Genomic DNA, 10,218 nt, shown 5'->3' on the forward strand with positions numbered 1-10,218 from the left:
GAATCTCTGTAGAATAAATAAACATTACATAATCATCTTTACTGTAAATAATCATTAAAACAGGTGCACATGCATACCAGGTGCCTTTGATTTAACATTAGTATATTCTGCAGTGATTCTTGCATGATTTCACTAAAACCTGTTAATGCATATAATCTTCTGCACTTGCATGTTTATTATTGTGTTGCAATTTTACAGCCAATTAATCTAAAGCACTTTTTTTTAAAAACTCTGTGTATGAAATGAGCTCTATAAATAAATATTGACTTGACTTTTAATAGTTTTTATATATATGATTCTGTATTTTTTTAAAGCTATATTCATATAATTGTATTGCTTTTTATATATTGTATTTTATTCTATTATAATTATATATTATTTATTGACTGTTTTTTCTGTAATGGAGCCTCTAAGCCAAAGTATTTCAGTGTTTCAAATGAATGCACTCGTATAACTTGAGTGACAAAAACATCTTAAATAAATTCATCATCTCTCATTTCGACAAGAAGAAAGAAAGAAAAGGAGGAATTCTGCATTTTCAGCAGATCTTTTGTTTTCATGTGAAAAACAAAACCTTCAAAACCTCAAAAACAGCTTATATTGAGTTTATTCAAAGAGGATTCTGGGAAATCTGCTCCTGAAGTGTTTCTGTGAATCTTAATGGGTAAAGTACATAGTTCATATTTTTGGGTATTTATATTTAAAGTGTGTGATTTGAGGGTTTTGTCTGTAATAATGAACAAATCTTCTCATCAAGTTAATAAAAGAACATTTTAACAGCTCTGTGAGGTGTGACAGTGCTGCTGGTGTTAGCACAATAATCATTTTGACTTTATTGAATGAAGGATTTACTGCTACGTCAGACTGTAGACTTTATTATTGTACTATTATCTTTAAATACAGCAACATAATAAATATAATTCTAAATACTTGTGTGTATTGGTTGCAGTATAATTGATCTCTGAGCCGATACCTGCTGCACACTGTTACTGACTGACAGCACTAGATGAGTTATTAGTGTTACAACCCATAAAAAAATCCTACACAGTAAAAACAAATCATTAAATATTTAATTATGAACATGAACAACATTGAGATGTGATTAACATGATGTATTATGGATTATGGATTACCTACTACTGACAGTGTTGTTTTTTTATTTTAAATACTTTAACAGGCTTTGAATTCAAAATTAATGGTTCAGCATTTTATGTTAAAGTCATAAACCTGAAGGCTTCATTTGTATTTAAACAGGTCATATTAAGCCGTTAACCATCGCTGACTGAGGTGATATGATGGTTTACTGATAGAAGCTTTTGCATTTGCAGTATTATGAGTGTTATGATGTTTTCCCACCATGCATCATGCAACAGGCTCGCTCTTCGAGTAGCTTGTGTGTGAAGCACATGTCTAAAAACACACCTGCAATTACAGCTTATTGCAATATGGAGCTGCCAAAGAGACAGCAAACAGAGATCTTAGGGTTTGTTATTTGAAGGGTTGTTTACATTCAAACTGAACCATTCCTCATGTATTATACTGCAAAAAACAAACAGGGAAGTATCTGCTGTCTCTCCCACTCACGATTTAAATGAACACCAGGAGTTAAAGATTTATCGATCAGCATCCCAAAGGAGCAATTGACTCTTTTTTTTTTTTAAAGGGAACCCTTCAAAACCACACATATCGACAAAGAGCCGCAGAGCTGAAAGGGGAAACCCAGGTTTACTGGTTGGATTGTTTCGCTTTACAGGCGTCCAAAGTAAACACAACAGGAAGCAACCGATATATTCAGCGGTAAATACATCTCAGGAGGACGCGGAGCTAAAGCTTTATGTCTCATTAACTCCACATTCCTTCTCTCTTTTATCCCTGATTTCCTTTTGTAGAGGAATCTCGAACCCTTTGTCTTCCCTTCCCTCAGGTTTTTTTTTTTTTTTTTAGACACTTATTTCCCTTTTTAATCTTTAGTCTTTTCAGGATGAACTGAGGTGGTGCATGTTGAGGAAACAGCCACAGGGCAGCTAGTCTGGCACATTAATATCTTCTCAGCGTTCAGACAGATTCTCCATCGGGGGAGGGGGGGGGAGGGGTGGAGGGGGGGGGGGGGGGGGGGGGGCAGACGGAGACAGGTTGCTACCAGAGGCTTAAACAATCGGCTAGCCCGTTTAGCTCCGACGTGACGTCCGCCATTTCAGAAACAAACACTTCACGCAATCACCATGAATTAAAGCCCAGAGCCATGCCTCTGTGTGCAGCAATCCACCCGCAGTTAATTACATGGAGCCGATTACATTTACATTTATATTAAAGGCTTAATTGATCGGAACGACGGTCGGTGTTCTAATGAGTCGGGTAATGATACGTTCGGATTTGTTTCCTTGTCTCATTTTACTTTCTTTTTTTTTTTTTTGGGGCTTCTTGATTTAACCAATCAGTTTTTACGCCGAGTGTAAAAACCACGAGAGTCATTTATCTGCTCGGCCATCTGTTCTATTGTTTGTCGGCTCGCAAAAAAATCTGACAAACTTTGGGATGATGGAACATTTCAGTTCTGCATCATAACATTTGATTAAGCTGCTCCTCGTTAGTTGGTGATTAATATGCTACTAGATGCACTATACGGACAAAAGTATGCAGACTATGGAGATACTTTTGATCCTTTTGGGTCAATTTTGACTGTCAATAAAAAACAAATAGTGTAAATTATCACTTAATTCTGTTTTAGACCTTTAAAGCCAACTTTTAAACGTATGTTTTTGGAGGTTATCATCTCATTTAAATTAGATTATACCTCATTTTTTAGTTATTAAAAAGCAGAAATTCTGAATTATTCTAACTAAATATGTTGATGGATTATCACACACTGGTAAATGTCACAAACTTTAGTCAGGATACAGATTTTAAACCATTTCAAATGTTTGGACGTGTTGTCATCATGGCTCAAAATCAACGCCGGTCTGGTTCGACTGTTTATTATAAAGCATAAAGTATAAATTTATCACCCAATTCAATGAAAGTAATGATTATTATTGTAGGAGCCAAAATATGTTTTGTTTATGTTAATATTTGCTTGGGCTGTAGGTATTGCGTCACATGCAGTGATTGACACATGGGATTTGGACAAAGAGAGTTAGTAGAGCTCCGATATTTTTCTGTTGACCATCACCATCATCATCATCATCACCATCATCATCATCATCACTTTATTCTTACAGTCAGATCACATCAGGGTTTTTTTATATGTTTGTGGAACAGCTGCTTTCAGTCCTTTTTGATTTTTTCATTCAAATAAACTGCAGTAAAAAACGTCGTCTGGACTTCGGTATGATTTTGTGGACGTGTGACAGATAAAGGCCTACTAAGTCTCTCAGCGGCCTTTTGGAAAAGTAGTCGCTACAATTATACTTGTAAAGAATGTAGTATGGTATCATCCATTTGATTTTCAGGCAATTAGATGAAATAAAATCCATATTTCTGATATAAAAACATTGTAAAATGGGTCAAATTTGTCCCATTTTAAAGGAAATCTTAATACCAACGCATAGATACAATGATATTTTAAACAATGGTGTCTCTGTTATTACATCACAAAGCCTCTGCACATGAAGCCAGGTCCATAAAGAAATAGTTTACCTAGTTTAGTGTGCAAGAATTTAACTGGTTTCCATTGAGCGTTGACCTCAACCCCGTCTAATAACTCCAGGATGAACTGGACCTCTGACTGCCAATTAATCAAGTAATCAATAAGATGATTGGCAGAAAAGTAATCTGTGACCATTTGGATCGTTAAGTAATTAATCTTCTGTTTCTTTGAAGACATTTCCTTCAACTCTAGAAAATAGCAGTTACCATCTTTCAACCATTTCCTGACAATTTATGAACCAATTATTTAATTAAACAATAAAATAATCATCTGCTTCTTGTTCTGTGGGATAAATATCACAGCGTTGCATCAGCCAGTGTGTTTTCTGTATCAGTCTGATTTATTCCAGTCGTTTTGGTTTGAAGCTGTCAGTCGAAGCGGCGGCCATATTGTGAGAATTAAAAAGCTTTAAATAGACTCACTGTTCAATTTATGAGCAATGTTTGGATTGAAGCACATTTCTGCCAACATTCATCTGGTACAACTACAAAAATAAAAGGGCTTCAGACACAACTTAATATATTTTGGAAAAATGATACAACACACGGCTTCATAACTTATTTAAAGTGGACATATCATGCACATGTTCAGCTTTATATTTATATTCTGAGGCTCTTTATTTATCTCATCTAGTTTCCTTCATGCAGCCGAACATTTCAGATTCTGTCTAAACAAACAGAAGTAGATTCATTTTATTCCTTTTTCTTGTTCTTTACGAATTGACCCCGACTGTTCCTTCTTTCCTCCCTCCCTTCCTTCTTCCCTCCTTCTCTCTTTCCTCCCTTCCTTCTGTCCTCCCTTCCTCCCTCCCTCCTTCTTTCCTTCTGTCCTCCCTCCCTCCTTCTTTCCTCCCTTCCTTCCGTCTGTCCTTTTATCACTTCCTTCCTCCCTCCTTCTCTCTTTCCTCCCTTCCTTCTGTCCTCCCTTCCTCCCTCCCTCCCTCCCTCTTTCTTTCCTTCTGTCCTCCCTCCCTCCTTCTTTCCTCTGTCCTTCCTCTTTTCCTCCCTCCCTCCTACGTTCCTTCCTTTCTTCCTTCTTCCTCCCTTCCTTCCTCCCTCCTTCTCTCTTTCGTTCCTTCCTCTCTCTTTCCTCCCTTCCCCCCCCCTCCTTCTTTCCTTCCCTTCCTCCCTTCCTTCCTTCTTCCTCCTTTCCTTCCTTCTTCCTCCCTTCCTTCCTCCTTTCCTTCCTCCTTCTTCCTCCCTCCCTTCCGTCTTCCTTTCCTTCCTGCTTCCTCCCTTCCTTCCTTCCTTCCTTCCTTCCTTCCTTCCTTCTTCCTCCCTTCCTTCCTTGACTCGAGGACAACAGGAGGGTTAAACATGTCAACTTCTCAGATACATCCGAACATGTTCGAGCCTGAATTTGTAATCTGAAATATGTGAGAGAGCAACACGAACAAGCCGTGAAACAACCGTAGCAACGAAGGCTAAATAATAGACGTCTGTTTGAAGGCATTTGGAAATAATCTGATATCATCACGAAGAGGAAATGTTGCAAACGGAGAGTTTAGAGCAAACTTTTTACCTTTGTTTGAACTTTTACCGTGTTTAACATAGTGGAGGTGTCTGGCACAACTACACCTACTTCTAAAGGTGCATGAAGAAGGGACTGTGTCTATTTAATATAGTATATTATAGCTGAAAAGTTCTTCTATACTTCAAGTGTTGCTGTAGCTTTGACTTCAGACTGTGTTTAACATCCTGCATTATAACTTTATATAATAAATGAGCAGAACATCATATAAAGCATGTGCTGTCCTCTCCATGCAAGGTGACACACTGCATCTCTTGTAAAGGACGCCCTGTTTTCTTCTTCTTTGCATATATAAAAGCCATGTGGGTGTATTTAACTGTCTGTACTGTACACTGTGGATAAACTGCAGATTTGCAGGCGGGGAGCGACGGAGCTCTTCCTGTGGAGAAGCTCTTTGGTCTGATTCACTCTCTGTTTCACACGGTTGTCATGAGGACATAATTCGAACAGCAGGATCTCCCAGTTTATTCTAACGGGAGCAACTTATTTAGTTATATAACACAGTCCCAACAGTCCTGCAAAGATTGAAAGGGGGAGAAAATGAAAGAGAGAAAAAAAGCAGGCAGTGAGAGTGTAAAGGGAGGGGTGATTAAATGAATATCATATAATAAGCTAAGCTCTGCTGTCTTTCATGTTGGGTCAGACAGTAATACGGATCCCTATGAGCTGATTCAGAGACGTATGAAATGCATTCACACATATACAACACATATACTTCATCACCTCCTCATCCTGATCTGATGTGCTCCACTTCTTTTATTCTAAGCTTTGTATTCTTTCAGCCACCTGGTTAACTTTTATATGCTGTTCAGCGTCAAATTTGAGCCATTTTTTTTTATATTTGAGAGCTTTAAAAACACCTTAAACATATTTCTTTTTAGTCTTTTTTGTTTTTGTTCAGCTTTTGTATGTATTTGTATGTATTTCTTTATTCTTAAGTTTTTAGGTTGTATGTTTGAAGCCCTTTTATTGGCTCCTCCTGCACATTTATTTTATTGTTAGTTATTGTTTTACTTTCCTTATCTCAACAAATCTGCCTGTATTATTATTATTTTTTATTATGTATTGTATTTTCTTTTTAACGTGCAAATAAACTAAACTAAAATATGACCCACAGCATACAATAATGGAAATAAAATGCATCATTTTTTAAAAACTTTTATGCAGTTGATACACATTTTTATATATGAAAATGTACAAAATTAGTAAAAAATGCAAAAAGCAGCATTCAAACATGTTGTATTCTTCATATTCTATAAAAATGTTCACCTGGACTGTTAAATAGTGATTGTTAATGTCTTTTTTTTCTTACATAAGATGAATCAATGACTGCTGGGGAATGTATGAATGTGATAGTAACATGACATAGCTGCACATTTATTTGCAGCTTTTTATAAGCAAAGTCTATATGATCAGCAGAGTGTGGTTAGAGTAGGTTAGAGGGACAGGAAGAAAGAAGAAGACAGGAGCGGAGGGATCAACAGGTTGAAGAAACAAAACAAAACAAACACAGAGAGGGGGAGAGAAAGAGTGTTTTATGAATGTGAAGCCGCAGGAATCACAAATAATCCTCGCTGGGAAAATAAAAGGAGGAAAAAGTAGCGTAACATACAGCAGCAGCAGCAGACCGATTTGTGCACATGCCTGAGCGACACCAGACATCAGCTGATCTGCCTGCCGCTCGGTATCCATGACAACACTGTCTCCTGGGAAGTTGGCATGACAACGACGGGAAGAGAGAAGCAGCAGCAGTGCGCGAGAGAGAGAGAGGGGCGAGAGAGAGGGAGGGGGGGGGAGAGATAGCACCAGATAGGAGGAGGGGAGGAGAAGAGAGGAGGAGGAGGCAGGAATAGAAAAGGAAAAAAAAGAAAGGAAGATGGATAATGGGAATAGGGAGAGTAAAGCTGGTGGAAAAGCAGTGAGATGAGTCACCGATGCAGAAAGGATGTTTCACCGTTTCTACAGGAGTTATTTGTTTTATTCAGCGGAGAGAGAGAGAGAGAGAGAGAGAGAGAGAGATGAGAGAGGTAGAGAGAGAGAGAAAGAGAGAGAAAGAGAGAGAGAGATAAAGTGTAATGATCTCACTTTTGCAGCAAAGGCATTAATTGGCTTATAAATCCTTTGGCAGACAGTAGTTGGCTCCTCGCTGACCGTCTATCAGCTCGGTGATATTTCCCCCCTTTTTTTTTTTCTTTTTGTGTGTTGCTGCCCTGCAGGAGCGGCAGTAAATACCCAGCAGGGGTAAGAGAAGGGTGTGGATGCTGCGGTGTTAGCCTATCAGTGCTAATCAACAGCGAGCTAACTGCTTTCCCCTCTGTTTGACCCTCCCTCCGATCGATAGCTGAAGCGTCACGCTGCCGTGGCTCTCGGGCCTACAGTACATCTCTATCTTTATCTCTTCCTCCTCTCTTCCTCTCTCTCTCTCTCTCTCTCTCTCCTCCTCTTCTCGCCACGCCTTTGCACTCTTTCACCTTGACCGATTCAGTCACCCTTAAAAAGCTCGATATTTTACAGTGTGTAAAAAAAAAAAAAAGAAAGAAAAGGATTGGTTTGTTGAGTTGAAAAAGCAGAGGAGTAGTTTTAATCAGTGATGTCATGACGACTAAAAAGGATCAAACAAGTGAAAGAAAAACAAAATACTTGACCTGGTTTTTAAAGACTTAACATCTTCAGTAGGAACCAATGAGCTCGTTGGGGAACATTGTTGGGTTTTAACCCTCCTGTTGTACTCAAGTCAAGGTAGGGAAGGGAGGAAGGAGGGAAGGAAAGGAGTGAGGAAGGGAGTAAGGAGGAAGGAAGAAGGAAGGAAAGGAGGGAGGAAGGAAGGGAAGAAAGGAAAGAAGGAAGGGAGGAAGGAAAGGAAGTAGGGAAGGACAGAGGAAAGAAGGCAGGGAGGAAGGTAGGGTGGAGGAAAGAAAGAGAGAAGGATGGAGGGAGGAAAGAAGGAAGGAAAGGAGGGAGGAAGGGAGTAAGGAGGAAGGAAAGGAGGGAGGAATGACAGAGGAAAGAAGGAAGGGAGGAAGGTAGGGGGAGGAAAGAAGGAAGGGGGGAAGGTAGGGGGGAGGAAAGAAAGAGAGAATGAGGGAGGGAGGAAAGAAGGAAGGAAGGAAAGGAAGGAAGGAAGGAAGGAAGGAAGGAAAGAAAGAGGGAAGGAAAGAAGGAGGGAGGGCGGGAGACAAAGGGCGGGAGGGAGGGAGGGAGGAAGGACAGAAGGTAGGGAGGAAAGAGAGAAGAAGGAAAGAAAGAGAGAAGGAGGGAGGGAGGACAGACGGAAGGAAGGAAGGAAGGAAGGAAGGAAGGAAGGAAGGAAGGAAGGAAGGAAGGAAGGAAGGAAGGAAGGAAGGAAGGAAGGAAGGAAGGAAGGAAGGAAGGAACATAAAACCGACGGGGTAAATTTAACCCGGGAGGACGACACGAAGATTAAATCTTTTCACAGGATTCGATCACATTAAGAAATATATAAATCTTATCTTTTAAAAGCTCTGGACACAAAGAGGGATATATGGAGGTCATGATGTAATCATCTTATCCAACACACAAGCCTTTAATAATGCATCTGACTGTTGTTTTGTTATGTTTTATTCTCATATTATTACTATTACTTGTTTGAGTGTCAAAATAATCTCATGCAAAGACCAACAATGTGTGAGTTTTTATTGTATATCTGTGTGAAGGACTATATGAGTGCACTTATTTTAACGTACACTATTGCGCAATATCAGTATTTCAGATGAATTATTACTTTCAGTTCAACTGTGCAATATTTATCTTTTTTATTCCACTTGCAATATCACTATCAGACTCAGAGATATTATCATTCAACACCAATATTACTCTTGCACATAATGTTACGATTTCTTTTTTAAACTATATTTTCTACTATTGTTTTTATAGCTTGTGCACTTACTTATTTATTGTTCTTTATTGATGCTCTCTTTATTTCTGCTATCCACTCTGCTGCTGTAATACTGCACATTTCCCCACTATGGGACTAATAAAGGAATATCTTATCCTAACTTATATTTTCCTAAATTTATTTTGGGAGTAATTAGATTAGTCTAGACTGGCGGCCCGGGAGAACTTTGCCCATATAACACAAACTCCAAATCAGCGTGCATGCATGTATGTCCATATATGAAATATGTTGCATACATTACATCACAATTGAAAGAAAATGTTTTAGGTTTTTAGTTTATTCTGTCTTTGGCACTCAAGGCTCATTTGTTCCACACTTAGGTTGTAAATCTTGTAAAGTGGTCACAAATATATAGCATCATTTCATAAAAAAGGCTCAGGGACTCTCCTAAAACAACTTAGCACTGCAGTTTTTAGCAAATATTACTGTAACAGGACACTGTTTGCTTGTCCTGTGAGCTTATGTATATTCTCCTATATGTGTATACATATTTGGGATAATTGGATTGGTTCTGATGTGTCTACATTGGTAGCCAAGGATTCAATGAGTATGCATGCATATATGTCCGTACAGTAGTTGCAGTATGCAGTATGTTGTATATATTATATCACAATGTTAGTTTGTCTTTCAATACTTTATGACTCCTTTATCCTGTCTCATTTGTTCCACACTAAGGATGTAAATCTTGTAAAATGGCCTCAAATATATAGTGTAATTTCATAAAAAAGGCTCAGGACTCTCCTAAAACAACTTGGAGCTGCAGTTTATGTGTATATTCTCCTATATGTGTATACTTATTATTGGATATCTGGATTGGTTCTGATGTGTCTAAATTGGTAGCTAAGGAGAGCTTTGGCTATAAAATGTGACCTGCAGATACATGAATATGCATGCATATATCTCCATACATGCAATATGTCGTATATATTATATCACCATATATAAAAAATGTGTTAGTTTGCCTTTCAACACTTCATGACTCCTCTACCCTGTCTCATTTGTTCCACACTAAGGATGTAAATCTTATAAACTGGTCACAAATGCATGATGATATTTCATTAAGAAAGGCTCAGGACTCTCCTAAAACAACTTGGCGCTGCAGATTTTAGCAAACGTTACTCAAACA

At 38.4% G+C, this 10,218-nt stretch overlaps 1 protein-coding gene across 1 annotated transcript in view; it reads right to left on the reverse strand.

The window, feature by feature from the left end:
- myo1d (myosin 1D) overlaps positions 1–10,218 on the reverse strand; it is a 49,220-nt gene that overhangs the window by 19,154 nt on the left and 19,848 nt on the right. The window lies entirely within an intron of this gene.

The sequence above is a fragment of the Scomber scombrus genome, chromosome 21 (genome assembly GCF_963691925.1).
Source record: "Scomber scombrus chromosome 21, fScoSco1.1, whole genome shotgun sequence".
NCBI classification, from domain to species: Eukaryota; Metazoa; Chordata; class Actinopteri; order Scombriformes; family Scombridae; genus Scomber; species Scomber scombrus.